Raw genomic sequence first — 12,489 nt, 5'->3', positions numbered from 1 at the left:
AAAAACTATAACTTTAACACTAAATACTCTAATATTTACAATAAAATACTCCTCTGATTATTAAATATCTTGAAATAAATAATTAAATTTAAAAACACGCTCCCGCCTCGTTCAAGTTTCCCGCGCTTTTCTATAACACGCACTTGCTTTCCCGCGACTAGAATGTTAAAATTAAAAAAAAAAAAAATACGATCGCATGCCGCTTTTATGGTAAATGGTCGATTTCAATATTCAAATATTCTGAATTAATCTTTCGCACGATTTCGAATTTCTACGAAGCATTGGACTCTATGAAATATAGACATGTTTCAAAAACTACGCAGTTACATTATAGGCGTAGCCAGTGGTTTTAGGCGTTGCATATGATAACATATAAACTAATATGACATAGGGGAAATATTTGTCTTTTTGTATGTATGCTTGCAATGTTGTCACACTTGATCTATTTAACAAATTTTTGGCACCATTAGAAAGCTACATTATTCCTAAGTGATGGAGGTTTCTTGCTGACGAGACAAAGCGATGTTCTCATAGGTATTACGTTAAATAGTGACAGATTAAATAAAATTCCGTTCTAATATTATAAATATGAAAGCATATAAAGGCATATCGTCTGTCTGCCAGTCTCTTCTTCTTACCAAAACCGCACAACCCATTTTGATGAAATTTGGTACAAAGAAAAAATCCCACGGGAAGGAGAACTGCAATCACATGGCGGAAAATAAAATATTAAGCTCACTAAACGACTTTTAAATAAAAAATGGTGGTTAACAAATTAAAAAAAAGGTAAATAAATCAATACATGGATAACGTGTTAAAACAATACATATATTGATTATTTAATTTTTACAATTTTTTTCATTTTTAGTTAAGATTAAGAAAAAAATATTAGTAAGTAACTGGTTATGTATAATTTGATCGTATTTATCAGTTCTAAATATCAAGTGATTGTAAATTCATTGTTTTCATTAATTTATATCCATAGGATCTATGCGCCATCAAAAACGACATGAACAAATTCAACATGACATAAATTCAATGACATAGGTTCAAGATTTTGTAGGCAAAATTATGTTGATTTTTGTAATTATAATTTTTTTTTTCTTTTGACGTGAGACGTACGGAATTCGACATAAGCAGCAAAATTTTGTCGTGGCGCGAGTTGCTAGGCCGGCAGACAATAAATTATTTTTAATTTTCACAATTTAAAACCTACATTACAATTCTACTTGCTCAAAAACAAAAACTTTACGTACAAAAGTATCTATAAATAATTAGTTTACAAGTTACATTTGTCTACAAGTTATTTTGAAATATCAACGCATTTCAAATAGCAACGCGGCGCGTATGTCATGTAAAAATTTTACTTTTTTCCCGCCAACCGTTGCCGCAGCAGTTATAACATAAGACGGTTGACAAATAGAATATAATTATTGTTTTTTGATAGAATTGCCCTTGCTACAGTTTGCTTAGAATATTTGTAGAGGCGGGCAGCTTTATACCTTTATGTGTATTTTTTGTGTGATACGGACAATTAATAGCATTAACAATGACATTTAATACAGTGTTGCTATTGTAAAATTTAGATGAGGGTATGCTAGAGAATTAAGATCATTAAAAAACATGAAGGAAATTAAAATATTGCAATGTAAAAGAAAAGATGAAATAAACATTTAATACTAATTAATCAAATTATCCAATTGATTATAAATAAAATTAACTTTAATATAATTTTACATATTTTTTAATTGTATTTATATATTACCTATATATCAGGCGCTCGTATCTTTTTATACGTCTCCAGAAAATTGAATCTGTGACGAAATAAAAAACTCACACAGGCACCCTGAAAACATTACTCCTTTTTTGGACAGTTATAAAAAAAACAAAACCAGAACTTGTTTTATTAATTACTTCTATTAGTACAGTACCTTTCTAGGAATACTAAGAAGCAACTATCGCGGTTTCTCGTGAATCATATAAAGTCAGCCCGACCATTGCAAGCTTACGAAAATATGCTAATCGACTTAATTAAAAAACGTTATCTCAATTACATATAAATCATTATAGCAATGGCATGTCGTTCATCCGGAGAAGTATACTTGACGTGAAATCTAAGGATGGTAGGACCTGTGAGTTCAAAGTGCGCGGTTTTTAAGGTCGTGGTCTCTCGAACTCGACTCGACGTCGGTGACGCAGTTTTACTGCTCTGAAGTAAAAAAAAATAAAATAAATTTAATTTATTACACTTTAAAATGTACAAAATATCTAATCTAATGTATATAATGAATTGAAAAACGTGGTTAAGCATTGACAAACGATAAGAGAGCGCTCATCACATGAGTTTAGTAAGGGTTAGTAGGTTGGTTAGTAAGATCTGTAGGTAGGTTAGTAAGGGTCGCAGTGTGGTACTCGGTGGCGGGATATTAGTAAAACTTGTTGGATCTTCAACCGTTTTGAAGTACATGTACATAGGGTGACAATAATCAAAAAGCTCCAGCCAAATCCGGCCAAAAGTCCGCGAATTAATTATTCGTGAAAAGCGTTTGCCGAGATTTGTTGTTAAAAATGTTACTGGAAACTGTGTTTAAATGCTGACACACCTTCACATTTGAACATTCGTTATTAACTATGCAACACGTAGTGCGAGCAACACGTTGACAGCAAATTCTGAAAATGTCTATTCTAATTTGTTGCTAATCAAATATTCTATCTTCCTACTAATATTATAAATGCGAAAGTTTGTAAGGAAGGAAGGAAGTTTTGCGAAGATTTGCAATTCCTAGGTGCATAGCATGAACATGATTTGTTTTATACTGAAGTGCATGTACTGACATATTTATAAGCGGTTAATATTTTATACTAGTTTTCCGCCGCAGCTTCGCTCGCTTCAAAGACATATAGCCGGTTTTACAACTATAGTTCGCGTTCATGAGTTTTCCAGAATAAAAACTATGTCATGTATCATTTCTCGAACTATATCTGCGTTAAATTTCATTTAAATCGATTGAGGGGTTTATCCGTTAAAAGGAGACAGACAATGTAACTTATACTATCTACAAGATAAAGTAGATACATAATCCGTAACGTACATAAGACGGAGTTAGCGAATAAGTTAGCAGACAGACACATTTGCCTACGTACAGGGCGACAAGGGCAAAAGAAGTCTTATCTACAGTAATTAAAATCATCCTAAATGGCAGGCAAACAGCTGCACTAAGAGCTGAATTAAACGCATTATAATCAACTATGTGTTTTATGCCTAACTATCTTATCATTACATCTCATCTAGATTTGTATAAGGCGTTCAAAATGACAACTGTTCTTTTTAATTACGCGTAATTGTCAATTAACATGACCAAGTGATATGGTGATCATATTGTGGACTTAAATTATGTGTTAATGACGTGTCTTTACATAGTTTATACACGTGATATTTACAGTAATTTCAGTATAGTTGTTGTTAACTATTTTTAGAGAGACAAACAATGATGATGGATAATTAAGAAGGCGAATTAATAGTCACAACTAATTAATGAGATGTTCGTAATATAATGATGGTTGGTTTTGCGATATCATACTTCAGTAAATGATGTATTTGTTTATATCTTGAGAAGGGTAACGTGTTATTTCCTTTATGGTAAGTGACAAACGTCGGCCATTTGTATCTACTTTACATAATTAACCTACTGATAGTGATGTATGTGTGAACAATTGTGTATTGCTATGTTCGTTAGGTTTGTGTGTGTATTGTTTAATAGTTTCTTCTTTCGGAGTTCAAAAAATGAGCGGATTTTGGTGATAGTATGCACACAGCTTTTAATAGATTCTCGCGAGGTTGTAATCCGTAGAAAAATTGTGTCGGGTGAGTTGGAGGGGAAAATGTTTATGGATTTTTGATTTATTATTTTGTAGCCAATATTTAACATGTTATATACAATTTCAATGTTATATAGGAATAAAGGAAAGTACTGGGAAGGATAAGGAAAAGGATATGGGCCTCCGGCTCCCCCACTCACCGAACTAAACACAGCAGAATGCTATTTCACACCGGTCTTCTGTGGGGGTGTGGTACTTCCCCGGTGCGAGCTGGCCCAATTCGTACTACTAAATACCACTATACCGAGTTGGGTTGTGTTTATTTAAAAACCTACACAGAAATATAAATCTTGAGAAGCGATGTTCCTTCTACTCGCATCCTGCACCTGACAGACATTTGGGAAAAGAAAATCCTATAGCAGTTAAATATATCCCTAGATATAATACTTAACTGCGATATGTTTGTTATAGTCGAACGAAAAATAATTCGTTAAATTGTAAGCAAATGTTATCTAATGAAAAATTTCGACAGTTTACAATTTCACTAGTTAGTTAACAGTCTAACGGTTCTTACAATCTTACGGCGACATACAAATAAACAATTTGTATATAACGGACATGTAATGATATATTGGCTCAAAAAAAATAATCAAATATACAACTTTATCCCAATAAACCCTACAATGTGATTAATCTACATTTAATAGTTTAATATCCACCAATTAAATGCTTTGTAGTCTCTCACGATACTCATGCCCTAACGGAATCTCTTAATTACCTACTAAAAAAGGCTTCAAAGAGTTCCCATTTCCAATTCCACCACGACTCAGCTCTCACGTATCTTCCTGTTTCCAATACACTGTGTACGGATTCAAGATTAATAAGCAGTGATAAATAGTCGAACGATTTATAAGACATCTCGCTTAACCATCTATTACGCATCCCGTTTCCATTATAATTATCCGGATACCCATTTGTTCATAGTACGCGCAGTAATTGAATTGTCCCCTAGAAATCATCGCTACATAATTTAGCATTGAAATATGACGATTTACAGCCGCCCCATAGCGATACTTACTACACCGCATTCAATTACTCCACTCAAAGAATACAGGAATTATGTGAACCGTTTATAAAGTATATTTACGATTAAAACTGGGCTATGACAATTTCAATAGTTTCGCCGGTTGTAAATAATGCTGTGTTTAACGCTATCGCGTGATACAACCAGTTTAACGCTAATAAAATTGAAAATTATTGATATTAACTCCCGCTTGGTCCCGGTTTATTGACATCGACGGCTATTTGGATGAGTTACGCTATAAAACTTAAATAATTAGATGTAAGATCAGTCTCGAATGCAAGGATTTGCGACTGAATATATTTTAGCATAGTTATTATACTCTGTAGCAGCATTACCCAAGTATTCGTTATAAAAGGTGTTAATCTCGGCTATATTTTGAATACATTTTAAACAAAAACTTTGTATTACACCTAGAGTTTACTAAAAATGCAATAAATCAAGTTACACTACAAGCAACAGTTTAATAAAGAAACAATATGTATATCTTATTAAAGCGGACAAAAAACCTGTTGGACTAAGCAGGATCGTCCACTTATCTATCATAAAACAGATACGACATACATAGGCTAAGTGAAAAAGGACCTTAATGTGAAATTAAAACAAACCCAGTAACTTATTAATATGAGAAAAAACGCACACGTACATTATCGTATCAATAATTTTTAATCTTACATTGCTCAAATCAAAAAGCGTAAAAAGACAAACGCGTCAAACAGCTGTAAGTGCTTAAAGTGAAAAAATATATATATTTCTATATCTATAAACCGGAGGAAGTAATAAAATCGTCCGGGTTTGGAAAAAATTGATCCATTTAAGAGTATTGCCCTTTACGTTGTGTTTCAATGCAGGGACGGCTTCTGTACGAATGAGGCTTTCGATGTATGAGACTGTACAAATAAGTATAATGAATGTGTTAAATATATTTCAAAGTCAATACTTTTCGTCCTACAAGTTTTTATCATTTATATACGACCGCATACACTTTTGTATTAGTGAGCTCGATTTTCTGCTCTCAATATTGTGTGCCATAATGATTATTTTTCCTTCATATATATGTAAGTCTAAATTATAAATATATGCTCTTTATGCTAAACATGTCCTAATTGTATTGTATAGTTTACTGATAAATCTCAGAAAATTTAGACTATTTGTGATACAATTAATGTTATTTTTAAATATAAGATAACGTAATCGATTCACGCTCGCGAATAAGCAACATAACTCGTGCAAGCGGAACAGGGGCCCCACATCGCCCCCAACCCGCATCTGGGGCCCAATCTCATAACTAATGCATCGAATTCAATACCACCGGAGCCACAGTGCGTTCCCGCGATTACAAACATGCTCCGGATCGCATATTTGCAACGGTCCGCGATCTACGATATTGTAGCCCGGCGAACTGGTTTGATCAGAAATTATGGGCGCTAGACAACTGTCAGGCTGTACAAAAAAATATTTAGCAATCTGTGAACATGTGGAATAGTTGTTGGGAAAAAAACATGACTTCGAATGAGCATCAATAAAAACTGAATTACATTTTCAAGATCCCGAGCAAGATGATGAACAATTACTGTCCTTAAAACTTTGATGGAAAAAATATAAACATATCGTTTTATGTTCAAAATTACCCATACATAATACAATTTTTAAATAGGCCACTATAGACCACAAACTATAGAAACAAAACAAGCAAAGATAGATTAATTCAATATTTTGATACGTGAATTATTCTTGTGTCAAGATACTTATAAATTACTCACATCGCGTACTTTTAAAATGAAATCATTTAACGCTTAAACAATGATGACAAAAAATGGTGTATTGATAAAGAAGACGACGATCAAAATCTAAAGTATCGGCATTTGGAAACCCGTTGGGTCCGTGCCATACAAGGAAACGCTGGAAGACCTAATTACCTAGGTCCTGGATGCCTGTGAAGCGTTCCCATCAAATACGCACTTAACTTCCTCACATAATAGGCTAGCGGGATTTAAAACAGAGAGATCCAATCCTTCTACGGCTATTAATGATGTCTTAAATTACTACGCAATTTAGCGGTCCGTATGTCACAGGCAGGCGACAAGATAAAATACTCATAGACTGACTGGAATTCTGTAATAATAGCGAGCTATGAGTTTTTACTGGCGTTCCTTGATAATATTTAATATACAAAGCACGTTCGAGCTTGAATGGAATTAAGGAGGTTATACTTATAGTAATTTGCGTCAGGCGCGGATGCGGAATTACATCGAGTACACGGAAGTTTTACAGTCGTAACGAAATTTCATGTAATCATTTGCACGCTATAATAAATACGCACACGAGCTATTGCAAACGTTGTATTACACTTACTATGTAGATATATTATATCTGCATAGTAATTCTTTATAAAATTACTTCTTTTTCTTTTTTCTTACGGGCAATCCCCGATTCCGCCGAGGACTGCATCTGTCAATATCAAGTTTTGAACAGACGATCAGAGACTCTTTGCTATGGTCACAGATAATATGATAAAATACTATGCTACTCGTTTAGGTTATTTCTTTGTTGTCACAAATTAAACCACACAAATGAAAACATACCTCAGCGTGGTACTTACCTTTTTCATAGGCATTCTAACAAATAGTAAATACATATCCAACATAAAGAAGAAGAAAATATAACCATGCCACATCTAGCTAACCTGCACATAAATAAGCTGTCAATTCAATTAGACATTTTATTTAATTCAAGTCATGGATTCTTTGCATTAAAGGACACATAACCATCTCTTAGTTCTCAGCGGGGCGCAATGGACGGGCTGTGGTTTAATTTAAACTCGATCATATTTATAGTCTATTCGATTTATAGTACCTACTAATAGCATACGCAATTTCTAATCATAATATAATATTTCGAATACATTTTCTCACAAATTTTATATAGATGTTATTTTTTGTATCAGTTTGCCCAAATTATCTTAGTTTTTAAGATAAGCTTATTGTTATAGAGTTGTGTGCTTGCTTGTTGTGATTTAACTTTTGATTGATTTAAATTTTGATTGCGATTTAACTTCAAAACCACTCGACCGATTTTGAAAAAAATTTGAAAGGATTTTTCTAATCGGTCGAGTATTTCTAAGATTATCGCGTTCAAACAAACTCCTCAGCTTTATAATATTTTATGCTTAAAATTTGGAGTTAAAAATCGAATCTAACCAATTTTTTACGAGTTTCCTTAACGACCAATTAATTAAATTCTAAAGAATTTTTGATAATAAAACTTAGAAATTTACAGTTATTGACAATTTTCTCACACGACTTTCCATAAAAGGGTTTTATAATTGGATTCTTTTTGCTTAAATCCGTAATTTATACGACATATATATTCATAAAAATTGAAAAAACACAAAAATTTGATAACACGGTCACGAAGTCTATTAATTACTTTACTAACTTTAATTAAGTGGTTTAATTACAAGCACAGAAACATAGTAAAGAAACGACCACAGACATATAGGTTTAGTGTAGAGAGTAGGGAGATGAATTAAAGTTACCAACCAAATGAAAATATTTTATTTTTCTAAGTTATAAAAAAATACACACTACACTACTTAAAACGAATAATTAGGTAACTACTTACATTTAGAATAATTTAAAAATAACTAATAACTATTTTTGACAACAAAACCGCCTTAAATCGTTATAACTAGACAAAAACTTAAATGCGACCAAATGGCAGGCACCAGCTTTCAAATAAAAAAAGAATCATAAAAATCGCTTCATCCAGTGAAAAGTTATGAGGTAACACGAAACAAATACAGTCGAATTGATAACCTCTTTTTTTGAAGTCGGTTGAAAACATAATGAACGAGAAGTAATAATTAGTTTCTAACAACCAACCAAATTATCGTAGTCATTAAAAATAAATATAATTGTTGAAAACAGTTAATAAGCTTGGTTATTTGTTTTTAAATAACTATAGCCTGAGAGCTGTTGTGAATGTTTTAACTGTCTTTATTTTTTAATCATACTGATAAAAAAGTACTTCAAAGTAACGATCTTAGTCAATAATTTTTACTTAAAAGCAAGTTCGATTCTCAGTATGTTTTTTATTCTTGTACTGTTTATTATGTGTGTATGTATCTCTTAATTTCACAAACAGCGAGATGAATTTTATCCAAGTACTTAGTCGTATTTATAATCTGTACAAAATGATAAAATTGTCAATGTATTTGTAGATATGTTATTAACATACTAAGTGTGTATATCTGCTACTTTTTGAGACCTGAACCCGAGTATGAGTGTAGTAAATTATATTTATAATATTAATAATCTTTAAATAAAAATTCACAATGAAATAAAACGATATGAGTAGCAAGCTGCCTATTATAATATTAAAACAATGTTTAAAAGTATTTGAAATAATATTATTTCTACTTAAGCTCTGATAACACTCGAAAATAGACAACACTCTGGTTGGTTGAATACTTAAATGACTCTGCAACTATCTTAATAAGCCAATCTTTGTTGCTTTGTATGCGTCATTGTGATAATTATTCTATTATAAGCACTTTTGAGGACTCGCTCTAACCAATTGCGTTCGGATTGTTTTCATACATTTATTTATATATTTATCTTTGGAAAACAAACGATACAATAATTCTTATAGATTATAGGCATACACCATTCACATATCAACAAATGTCTACTAAAAATTTAATCTACTATATAAAAATAAGTCGGGTTTTCCTTCCTGACGCTATAACTCCAGAACGCACGAACCGATTTCCACGGTTTTGCATTCGTTGGAAAGGTCTCGGGCTCCGTGAGGTTTATAGCAAAGAAAATTCAGGAAAAATTTTAACAGAAAAGCGGGAAAAACGAAGCCATCTGGTGGCGAAACGGAGTTCGCCGGGTTTGCTAGTTACTTCATATAAAAATACATTCAGTCACATACGGAATATATAACATACAAAAAACGTCGAAATCACAAGCATGTGTTAATGATCACATTGCTATTAATTGTTGTTTTGTTTTTGTAAGTTTTTAAGCTTTCATGAAAAACATCAAGGACACTGACATTTTTATTATAATTCTTACAAACACTATATAAATGCATATATCGTTTCTTTCATTATTATCATAATCATCATCAAATCAGAGCCTCCAATGAACCGTCATTGGAGGCTCGAGTCCCAGCAGTGGGAACATAAAAGGGTCGAAGTAAACTTAGAGATGATTTGATGATTGTTGTAGTATAATGCTTAGTCTTAAAAGTCTTTTTTATCTTCCATATATGTACACTTATCACTGAATTAGCTTTTCCTTCAAATTAAACTTATGTTTTACTAGCTGTTGCCCACGGCTTCGCACGTGTTAAATTTAGAGCAGTTTAATAGATGTTATACATATAAATCATCCTCTTGAATCACGCTATCTATTAAAAAAAACTCCATCAAAATCCGTTGCGTAGTTTTAAAGATTTAAGCATACGAGTACATAAGGACATAGGGACAGAGAAAGCGACTTTGTTTTACGCTGTGTAGTGATATCCTATCTTAATATTAATTGTGTTTTATACATTCTCTATTATTTCAGTTTTCATAGACATCCGCGTAACATTTATATACTTTTTATCTTTATGTTCTACCTTGGTTAGTCTGGAAGAGATCGCTGATAAGCGATAAGGTCGCCTTACGTACTATATTAATAACTTTATTGTGTATTTGCAAGTAATATTAATTTGGAGAGGCACATAAAATTGTTAAATTAATAAATACATTACCGTTATTTCCGTCATAAATAAAAATCTACCCCCATAAAAGCAGTAAGAAAATAGCATAGCATAATATAAAATTACCTATGTACATTTATTTCGCAATAAACACTTTAGTAATTTTATGTTCTGCCGAGTCACACGCACCCTATCCCTACAAGGTAAGTGCAAATTTTACATCGGTAGCTTTCTGGATTAATTAGTTATTAATTGGTAGTTATTTATAAACTCGCCGTCATATAGTAGACGAAGGAGTTTTTATTCTAATGCAAATATAAGTTTTTTTAATAAATACAAATTAGGAAAAAGGTTTTAGTAAAAACATTTTATTGATTAAATAGAATGTAAAATTTGACTTGAATTTATTAATTGACGTTAAACAATTGACTACTATATCTACTGGTAATATTGTAAATCTCAAAACTTATTTTCGTTATAACTACAAAACGGATTTGATTAAAATTTTGTATGTTATTCATTGGTTTCCTTTTATATGAACGTATAGGAACCCCTGAAAACTGTAACAAAGAGAAACTGTTATGATAAACTCTTACCCAACATTCACTCGCCAAGCTGTGAACCCCATTTAGTAGGTGAACTAACCCTTTATAGTACTTGCTTCCTCCCGCGGCGTCGCTTGCGTAGTCAGAGAATAAGAACAGTCATGAAATTTTAATCGCGCAGTTCACATTCCCGTGGGATTTCCGGGATAAAAACTATACAATATCCTTTCTCAGGTCTTAATCTTTGTACCACATTTCATCCAAATCAGTTTAGTGGTTAGCCGTGAAAAGGAGACAGTCAGACAGACAGAGTTGCTTTTGCATTAATAACATAAACTAGAGATCTGTATGCACGACCATCCAGCAATAACGTTACTAGGGCAACTACCAGAATAGTCTCATCTCAGAAAAACCTAAGCAGCATCAAAGATAGACCGCAATTAGCCAAATGATTAATACAATCAAAAAAGTTCGCATGCATAAACACCCCATAATGCCAGATACGGCTGTCCAGCATCTCAATAAAAAGTCACTTATCGGGGATCAATTCCCCCTGCATTTTAATTGGCCCATACATATTCATGGGACCACGATTGTGCCTAACGACTTCAGTTGTACATGTTAATTATTCAGTACAGTGTGTGCCGTACTCAAGCCTAATTCGTATAATTTTATTGCTCTTCAGTAGAGTTCAGTATTACTGCGTTTGATATATTGATTTAATTTATGGGATATACCTACATAGATGTAGTTTACATATATATTCCTTTGAGTAATCGGGAATGCTAGTTTTAACAATTTTGTATTTTGCGTAAGAAAAAAGGGCTGAGGTGTTTCAATAATTCCCATACTTCATTTTGCTACGGACTTGACTATCGCAATCATAAATTTCGTCTAAGCGGATTCTTCTCTTATGCAAAGTATAGGACAGTCACGCTTATAGCGTAAGTAACGCAAATCTTTAGTAACACTACATATGTTAATATTTAATACAAATCGTAGACATAAAAAATGAAGATTTAATGTGTATTGGGGTCCCCTCAAAATCAGTATATCATGTAAGAAATAACCACTCACAACATATACTCAGTAACCCCTTTGTCAACAGAAAAATAAAATTTATTTCTTATTTCAATTTGTTTTTTTATTAATTCTTACTTCTAATGTGTATACCTATATATACGTATCTTGTTATGTTGTACCAAAAAATAAAAAGATAGAAATATTCTGTGTTGTGGACATTTTTTTTAATAATAATGTATCTTCATGATATTACATTTTTTGCCTAGCATTTCGCCACTTCCCCGTCCCAGACCTACACTGTCC

Source organism: Zerene cesonia, chromosome 15 (assembly GCF_012273895.1).
Source record: "Zerene cesonia ecotype Mississippi chromosome 15, Zerene_cesonia_1.1, whole genome shotgun sequence".
In the NCBI taxonomy this organism is placed as follows: Eukaryota; Metazoa; Arthropoda; class Insecta; order Lepidoptera; family Pieridae; genus Zerene; species Zerene cesonia.
This window is presented reverse-complemented; position numbering follows the sequence as displayed.